Raw genomic sequence first — 10,390 nt, forward strand, 5'->3', positions numbered from 1 at the left:
AGATAAAACCATAATCTCATTTGGAAACATAGGATTTGGAAACCACAATTCCAGAAGCTGCAGCAGATCCAGTCAATTTGCTGTGCTTCAGTTTATTAGCCTCACCATCTGCCTCAAAAACAATCTTTGAATGACTAAATTCTGCTTCTTCAAATATTGCTGCTCTTTTCGCGATCAATGAGCTATGCTGTAACACATCAATCCCATCATATGTCCAAATGCCCAGTAATGCCTGGCCTTTCAGCGCAATAGCACACCAGCCAAGACCAGCAACCGCAAATCGACAGAACTTCTATCCCAATTTTCCCCAGTAACATTAAATTCGTCCTTTCTCACCCATTTACCGAGTTCCTTGACGCGCTTGTCACCTATAGGAGGTTGCAGGGAAAATGTACGATACCATTATATCCATAAACACGCAATCCATGATGATGATATATTTTTTTCCAATTCCTGTAGCTGTTGATCAAAGTGGGTTTCTATCAGTATGGCTGCATTCTCTGTTTTGCCCATGTGAAGAGGAACAAGTGGCGAAGCCCACACAGTGAGATAGATAGAATCAACTGATGATTTCTCGATGTCTACCCGCACAAGGCCACCAATATGAACAGAATGTTGCGACTATTTTTGAAGTAGGTCAATAAGATTAATTATAAGAATTTAATATTGAACAGTACCAAAGAAACTGGAAGAATCAGTGCAAAACAATAAAACTAGATGAAATATGTCTGTTAGTCTAAAAAGTGTGGACAACAAAAGGCAACATCCATTTTCTCACACATTGGGAACACAAATTTCTCCCTAAGACAAGCTATAAATGTAATCGAGAATCAAGCAGATTTCAATTCAATAGGCCTGCGCTTCCATGAAAGACAAACAACTCAATTTTATATCATGAGTACTTGTAAAATCAACAAAAAAAAAAACTAACCAGATTTGCATCATATATTCACAAATACAAATGGATATTTATCCACGTTCAGTATTAGTTCTCCAGGGAAAATAGAAACAAAGAATTAATATCATCCACGTGAAGCCAACGGAACCAAATTATTAATATAAGGTTCACCTTAAAACTCATTATTTGAACAATTCGAGATAGTTCAAAATCTACAAATTGAATAGCAAGTTAGCAACTAACAGATTTTCTTAAAGTGGTGTATCCTTTGGCAATCGGCACCTTCCATGGTGGAATTTTGCAGAGGTAAATTCTTGATTGATTATTTAGTTGCAGGAAGACTACTCATCATATATAGGAAGAATTACATCAATTAAGTCCATTTTGACTATCTTTCAAGCTTTTAGCATAGAACATTTAAAATGAAAGTAAACATTCATAATAATATAATCACAACGTGAGGGAAGTTCATTTTTAAGTAGAATATGAAGTTCTAGGCACCTATCAGTAGCTATTTCCTGCAAAGTGAGTGTTACTCTAACAACAGATATTGGATCTCTCAAGATCACTTCTTAGGATTGATATCCATTGAGAATTCAAGAAAAAAATCATAGTGATTAATTTTTAGCACAAACCCATTAAACATCAATATACTAATATTAATCATATTCCTCAACACCAAATAGTTTTCAAATTGATTGCAATTCTCTTTTTCAGGAATCACAAAGTGAAGTTCACAATCTGACCAATTAGCGCATTGGTTTCACCTGTTCAATGTGTCGTGGATAGAGCAAGACTAGAGAAAACTTTATTTAACATAGCCAAAAATAATTTCAAATATCTACATACCATCAGTTTTGTAGCATTGTATAGAATTTATTGGCAGTTAATCCCAAATAGCTCACACTTTGTTGTCGTTGTAGCACATTAGCCATTTCTACTTCAAACTAATTCAACCATTCATGGATAAAAAGACAATGTAGTTTGAGACCATATTGCTCTGTTTTAGCTTTCTTACAAACAATTTCATGCTATTTCCAAGTAGCCCTCACTAGGCACCAAAAGCAAATTAAGAAGCCATTTGTAGGCGCATGGATCACAAAACTCTAATGAGCAAGATGATAACCTTCTAACGTATTGCTTACTGACATTGTGATTCTAGTGAAAATATGCCGACTTAGACTTTCGATAACCACTTTTATTTCAGCAATTACAACATCATAAAATTTAGTTGTTATTCCCTTTCCAACACTATCTAAATTCAGGTCTCTAGCCTAATGTCCTTTTCTTAAGCTCTCAAACATTCTTGATGTGAACAATTGATATGATAACTAATCAAATGTACCAGATTGTTTTACTGCATGTAACTCAAAAATGAAACAATCCTAATCTTTAATTCCATCAAGTAAATGGATAAGAGAGTACAACTAACATCACAAACCTTGATTCTGTATGTCCAAGGTTTCAGTTCTTTGCTGATATGGGCAAGTTTCTGCTCTTCCCGTGTCAGCCTCGTTGTGATCTGGTAAGGGTGCAGTATACTAGGTGTGTCAAACAGTTTAGCCTTCCCACTGAGAATTCCTTCCATTCTAATGATCCCTAAAGTAGTGCACGGCACAGGAGCCTTTGTCAAGTGGCTCACTTTGTCACCAATGAATCTAGAGGAAGGAAGGAGGTCAATCTTGGTCATGACGAGCACCGCCCTTGGAACGTTCGCGGGCTTTCCCTCCTTCCAGGCCCTGGAATTCTTCTCGATGGAGGAGGAAATCAGCCGGGCGACCTTTTGGGGGAGGGAGCCGTCGAAATCGGCCGCATCAACGACCATCAGAACGACGGAGCGAGCGCCGGCAGGGGAGACCATCTTGGGGCTAACCATGTAATCTAAGTCGATGTCGGGAAGGAGGTTCCAGGAAGAGGGGTTCTTAACGCGGCCGTAATGACGAAGGGAGTGACAGCGGGTGCAGAAAACCCTAAACCCTAAACCCTAAACCCTAAACCCTAAACCCTAAACCCTAAACCCTAAACCCTAAACCCTAAACCCTAAACCCTAAACCCTAAACCCTAAACCCTAAACCCTAAACCCTAAACCCTAAACCCTAAACCCTAAACCCTAAACCCTAAACCCTAAACCCTAAACCCTAAACCCTAAACCCTAAACCCTAAACCCTAAACCCTAAACCCTAAACCCTAAACCCTAAACCCTAAACCCTAAACCCTAAACCCTAAACCCTAAACCCTAAACCCTAAACCCTAAACCCTAAACCCTAAACCCTAAACCCTAAACCCTAAACCCTAAACCCTAAACCCTAAACCCTAAACCCTAAACCCTAAACCCTAAACCCTAAACCCTAAACCCTAAACCCTAAACCCTAAACCCTAAACCCTAAACCCTAAACCCTAAACCCTAAACCCTAAACCCTAAACCCTAAACCCTAAACCCTAAACCCTAAACCCTAAACCCTAAACCCTAAACCCTAAACCCTAAACCCTAAACCCTAAACCCTAAACCCTAAACCCTAAACCCTAAACCCTAAACCCTAAACCCTAAACCCTAAACCCTAAACCCTAAACCCTAAACCCTAAACCCTAAACCCTAAACCCTAAACCCTAAACCCTAAACCCTAAACCCTAAACCCTAAACCCTAAACCCTAAACCCTAAACCCTAAACCCTAAACCCTAAACCCTAAACCCTAAACCCTAAACCCTAAACCCTAAACCCTAAACCCTAAACCCTAAACCCTAAACCCTAAACCCTAAACCCTAAACCCTAAACCCTAAACCCTAAACCCTAAACCCTAAACCCTAAACCCTAAACCCTAAACCCTAAACCCTAAACCCTAAACCCTAAACCCTAAACCCTAAACCCTAAACCCTAAACCCTAAACCCTAAACCCTAAACCCTAAACCCTAAACCCTAAACCCTAAACCCTAAACCCTAAACCCTAAACCCTAAACCCTAAACCCTAAACCCTAAACCCTAAACCCTAAACCCTAAACCCTAAACCCTAAACCCTAAACCCTAAACCCTAAACCCTAAACCCTAAACCCTAAACCCTAAACCCTAAACCCTAAACCCTAAACCCTAAACCCTAAACCCTAAACCCTAAACCCTAAACCCTAAACCCTAAACCCTAAACCCTAAACCCTAAACCCTAAACCCTAAACCCTAAACCCTAAACCCTAAACCCTAAACCCTAAACCCTAAACCCTAAACCCTAAACCCTAAACCCTAAACCCTAAACCCTAAACCCTAAACCCTAAACCCTAAACCCTAAACCCTAAACCCTAAACCCTAAACCCTAAACCCTAAACCCTAAACCCTAAACCCTAAACCCTAAACCCTAAACCCTAAACCCTAAACCCTAAACCCTAAACCCTAAACCCTAAACCCTAAACCCTAAACCCTAAACCCTAAACCCTAAACCCTAAACCCTAAACCCTAAACCCTAAACCCTAAACCCTAAACCCTAAACCCTAAACCCTAAACCCTAAACCCTAAACCCTAAACCCTAAACCCTAAACCCTAAACCCTAAACCCTAAACCCTAAACCCTAAACCCTAAACCCTAAACCCTAAACCCTAAACCCTAAACCCTAAACCCTAAACCCTAAACCCTAAACCCTAAACCCTAAACCCTAAACCCTAAACCCTAAACCCTAAACCCTAAACCCTAAACCCTAAACCCTAAACCCTAAACCCTAAACCCTAAACCCTAAACCCTAAACCCTAAACCCTAAACCCTAAACCCTAAACCCTAAACCCTAAACCCTAAACCCTAAACCCTAAACCCTAAACCCTAAACCCTAAACCCTAAACCCTAAACCCTAAACCCTAAACCCTAAACCCTAAACCCTAAACCCTAAACCCTAAACCCTAAACCCTAAACCCTAAACCCTAAACCCTAAACCCTAAACCCTAAACCCTAAACCCTAAACCCTAAACCCTAAACCCTAAACCCTAAACCCTAAACCCTAAACCCTAAACCCTAAACCCTAAACCCTAAACCCTAAACCCTAAACCCTAAACCCTAAACCCTAAACCCTAAACCCTAAACCCTAAACCCTAAACCCTAAACCCTAAACCCTAAACCCTAAACCCTAAACCCTAAACCCTAAACCCTAAACCCTAAACCCTAAACCCTAAACCCTAAACCCTAAACCCTAAACCCTAAACCCTAAACCCTAAACCCTAAACCCTAAACCCTAAACCCTAAACCCTAAACCCTAAACCCTAAACCCTAAACCCTAAACCCTAAACCCTAAACCCTAAACCCTAAACCCTAAACCCTAAACCCTAAACCCTAAACCCTAAACCCTAAACCCTAAACCCTAAACCCTAAACCCTAAACCCTAAACCCTAAACCCTAAACCCTAAACCCTAAACCCTAAACCCTAAACCCTAAACCCTAAACCCTAAACCCTAAACCCTAAACCCTAAACCCTAAACCCTAAACCCTAAACCCTAAACCCTAAACCCTAAACCCTAAACCCTAAACCCTAAACCCTAAACCCTAAACCCTAAACCCTAAACCCTAAACCCTAAACCCTAAACCCTAAACCCTAAACCCTAAACCCTAAACCCTAAACCCTAAACCCTAAACCCTAAACCCTAAACCCTAAACCCTAAACCCTAAACCCTAAACCCTAAACCCTAAACCCTAAACCCTAAACCCTAAACCCTAAACCCTAAACCCTAAACCCTAAACCCTAAACCCTAAACCCTAAACCCTAAACCCTAAACCCTAAACCCTAAACCCTAAACCCTAAACCCTAAACCCTAAACCCTAAACCCTAAACCCTAAACCCTAAACCCTAAACCCTAAACCCTAAACCCTAAACCCTAAACCCTAAACCCTAAACCCTAAACCCTAAACCCTAAACCCTAAACCCTAAACCCTAAACCCTAAACCCTAAACCCTAAACCCTAAACCCTAAACCCTAAACCCTAAACCCTAAACCCTAAACCCTAAACCCTAAACCCTAAACCCTAAACCCTAAACCCTAAACCCTAAACCCTAAACCCTAAACCCTAAACCCTAAACCCTAAACCCTAAACCCTAAACCCTAAACCCTAAACCCTAAACCCTAAACCCTAAACCCTAAACCCTAAACCCTAAACCCTAAACCCTAAACCCTAAACCCTAAACCCTAAACCCTAAACCCTAAACCCTAAACCCTAAACCCTAAACCCTAAACCCTAAACCCTAAACCCTAAACCCTAAACCCTAAACCCTAAACCCTAAACCCTAAACCCTAAACCCTAAACCCTAAACCCTAAACCCTAAACCCTAAACCCTAAACCCTAAACCCTAAACCCTAAACCCTAAACCCTAAACCCTAAACCCTAAACCCTAAACCCTAAACCCTAAACCCTAAACCCTAAACCCTAAACCCTAAACCCTAAACCCTAAACCCTAAACCCTAAACCCTAAACCCTAAACCCTAAACCCTAAACCCTAAACCCTAAACCCTAAACCCTAAACCCTAAACCCTAAACCCTAAACCCTAAACCCTAAACCCTAAACCCTAAACCCTAAACCCTAAACCCTAAACCCTAAACCCTAAACCCTAAACCCTAAACCCTAAACCCTAAACCCTAAACCCTAAACCCTAAACCCTAAACCCTAAACCCTAAACCCTAAACCCTAAACCCTAAACCCTAAACCCTAAACCCTAAACCCTAAACCCTAAACCCTAAACCCTAAACCCTAAACCCTAAACCCTAAACCCTAAACCCTAAACCCTAAACCCTAAACCCTAAACCCTAAACCCTAAACCCTAAACCCTAAACCCTAAACCCTAAACCCTAAACCCTAAACCCTAAACCCTAAACCCTAAACCCTAAACCCTAAACCCTAAACCCTAAACCCTAAACCCTAAACCCTAAACCCTAAACCCTAAACCCTAAACCCTAAACCCTAAACCCTAAACCCTAAACCCTAAACCCTAAACCCTAAACCCTAAACCCTAAACCCTAAACCCTAAACCCTAAACCCTAAACCCTAAACCCTAAACCCTAAACCCTAAACCCTAAACCCTAAACCCATATTCTAGTTGCTAATCTTGGATAGGTATGTCATGGTACTCTCAAAATCTGTAAAATACTGCCAAAATGAAACATGTTTGGTTGCATATAAAGATCTGTCATTCCGAAACATGAAGTTAATATACATCGATAATCATCAATTTATCCAGCACTTTATCCACATTTTTGCATTTTTATTTCTTCAACAAAAAATTAAAAAAATGATGCCATACTAGCTGACACAAATAGGAAACATACTGTGATTCATTTGTTATCCAGAATTTTGTAATTTTACTTTGCAACAACAAATCAAGACATCAAACGTATGATTTTTCAAGACAGGATTTATTGAAGATCCTTTCTACTTTTTGTCTCAATAGTTCTCCCAACTTTCCTGCAGCATCCCCCAAACTCAAAATCTGAAACCCTCAACCCCTAACCTTGAACCCCTAAATCCATATACCCTATGCCTTTAGCCTTAAAACCTTAACCCCTGACCCCAAATCCTGAACCCTGAACCATTTTATAGAAAAGATAGTTGAACTGGTTCTTGATAAAATGGTGGCAAAAACATTAGGATAGGAGAATGAGAAAGTAAGGAAATTGTACAAATGTTGTGAAGCCGAACAAAAAAATGGAATTATTAGCAGGAAATTATTTTATGCAAACAATAAAACACTGAGGAAAAGGAATAGACGCAACAAGAACATGAATGAAACAATTATGTTAAGATGAAAAAAAATACGTCTGGTCCTTACTTTAGAATTAGAACTTAAGCATTTTATAATGCATTGTCGGCAGTAATGCAAGCATCCACATGACCTTCATGATTTAGTTGTGCAGAAAGAGCTTCAGCTTCACAATGAGCTTCTGAAACAGGCATCCACAGTAGTTTAAGGAGCTCCTGTGAATTAAAAGAATTATGAATATGCAATTACAGTTATTTTATAAGAATTTAAACAAAAAAATTCAAAGCAACATAGTCGTAATCAAGGAACCTCGTTCAAGCTGTAAGATCCAACACTTGTCCTGTCTACAAATAGGTAAAAGTAAATGGCAAACAACAATATAGTATGGATAAGACTCTCTCTCACTAGGTCTCAAAGTGTTTCTCCAAAAAATGAACCAGATAAATGTAAAATAATATTTAATTTTTTTGAATTCTAATGATTTGAAACCAAAAACATATCAATGCTTAAAATCAAATCTAGAAGTTTGAAGCAATTTGACCATCAATGCATGCCTATATTTATTTATTGTGTGAGCGTGCAACAAATAAGTCTCTTGTATTGACCTAAGTCTCTATTAGGTTGCAAAGAGATTAAAAGGAAAGGGCAACTAATGAACAAAACACAAAATATTTTTCATAAAGAATTGAAAGAGAGGTTTTCTTACTCTCAGAGAGGGTTTCATATTTCAAACCATTTTCCAAGATCATGCCTCGAACAGAGAGATATAGATTTCCCCCGGCTGTAACATGAATGTTAACACAGACAACTTAAACATTAGTCCAGAGATGGCAAAAAGAGATTGAATCCAAAAGCTAGCGGTTTCATGCTCACCGTGCATCTGCACATATTTGGTTCCTCTGCCTCACGGGAGTTTCCTCCCCTCACCTTCTATGGGTTTCGGCTCCGAGTGATCCGAAACTGACATCCGGAAGAAACGCTCGATCCTGGACTGCGACTTCAATGGAGACGGCTCTCCGTCCACCAAGAATACCAGGATAAGCCCCAATCTAAGAAAAATAGCATAGCCATAACCACGCAACCGATTAAGCCAATGGAGCACAAACCCTAACCGTTCGTTCTCCATTTGGAAGAAAAAGGGGAGGATGGGGTCGAGAAACTCGAACCTTGGAGAAGAGGGCGACGGTGCGGAAGAAGGTGTTGCGCGGGTGAGGGTTCCGAGCGTTAAGGTTTCGTCTTCGAATGACGGCGTCGTGCTGGACGATCCAATAGGAGAGATCGACGGCGACGCGCTTGTTGAGGAGGAAGTCGACGACCTCATTGCGCACATAGGGCTTCAGAAGGTGCCGCCTACGCTCATCTCCGGCTGTAGACTCGACGGCGACGACGAGGAGAATCGAGCGGAAATGAGAGAAAAGATAGCGCGCGACGGGGAACGGCCAAGGGTTTTGAATTTTAGGAATCCGTGCTCACGCGCGACTATATATTTCAGTCGACGCCGATTTATAGCCGTTACGATAATACACATGGCAGCGAATTCAAATTCTCTTTCTATTTTTGAAAACCAAAAAAATATTTTTATAAAAAAGTATTCTCTTAAATAATGGCATTTTAATAATAAAATAAAATATGTTAAAATTATTTTCAATTCAGAAATATTTTCAAAATGCACGGCTAAATTTTATTTTTTATAATTCCCATTATATCCATTATTATTTTTAAAAAAATTGAGATTCAATCAAGTTTCTGAATAAAAACTTGTAATCTAAATTTATTGGATCGTTAGATGGCAGATTTCATTTTTTACTAAAGTAATCTAAATTTATTTCTATAATATTTGATATAATCTATTATATTTTTATAAGCATAATTTTATATTAAATTTGATATATATTAGTGTTCATTTGTTTGGGTTATTTTTTTAAAAAATGATATATCGAAAACTATTAAATCATATTCCTATTTCATGATAAAAGAAAGCCTCCACCATAGCCTCCTCCGCAACTGCCTCGACAATCTCCTCCAACGAAGAATTTATTGCTAATTTTAGCATGCTTAATACTTTTACTATGTTATTTTATCCTCACCATGTTTAATATTTAGTATTAATTATATGTATATTTAGTGTGTTTATTTTAGTGTATTAACAATTTATATATATCATTAATCTTATCATTAAAAAATATTTTATATATCCATCCAATCAGAGTAAAGCTTTTTATATCTGCAGCTAATCAGATTTGAATTTGTAATTAAACTAATTAGTAATAGACTTCAAACTTAGCAACGCATCAATATGGAATTTTGATTATAATCCCAACAACAAACAATTCCTCCTCCTATTTAATTCATTTTATTGTATCGATAAAGAAAAAAAGTGAGAACGGTTTGAATAGTTCAACTATATATTTCACAGAAGCTTCTTTCCCCTAATACCATCCACATGCCAATCCTAAATCCTATTAAAAGTAATAAGCTTGGACCTTTAAAATCACCCTATGGACTTGTAGGCAAGATGGATTGAATGATATAAAGTAGGTTTGAGAAGTTTGATGCTTCCAATGGATCGAGGGCCTTACACAAGATGAACTCTATGGCATAGAACATTGAATGGCTAAGGATGTACTCATGGAGATTAATATTTAATACTTTGATAGATATGGAGGATGGGATGAGGGGAACTTAGTGCATTCAATGGACTAGAGGTTTGAAACAAGGTGAACTTTAAGCGCCTCACTATAGGTGGATTCATGTGGATTGGTTATAGGACATGTAACG

At 38.9% G+C, this 10,390-nt stretch overlaps 1 pseudogene; it reads right to left on the reverse strand.

The window, feature by feature from the left end:
- Nucleotides 1–16: 16 nt before the first annotated feature.
- LOC141833950 (GTP-binding protein BRASSINAZOLE INSENSITIVE PALE GREEN 2, chloroplastic-like) lies at nucleotides 17–8,933 on the reverse strand (annotated as a pseudogene).
- Nucleotides 8,934–10,390: the final 1,457 nt, after the last annotated feature.

Source organism: Curcuma longa, chromosome 8 (assembly GCF_044706935.1).
Source record: "Curcuma longa cultivar G26 ecotype Majalengka, Jawa Barat chromosome 8, ITB_CL_G26_1.1, whole genome shotgun sequence".
NCBI classification, from domain to species: Eukaryota; Viridiplantae; Streptophyta; class Magnoliopsida; order Zingiberales; family Zingiberaceae; genus Curcuma; species Curcuma longa.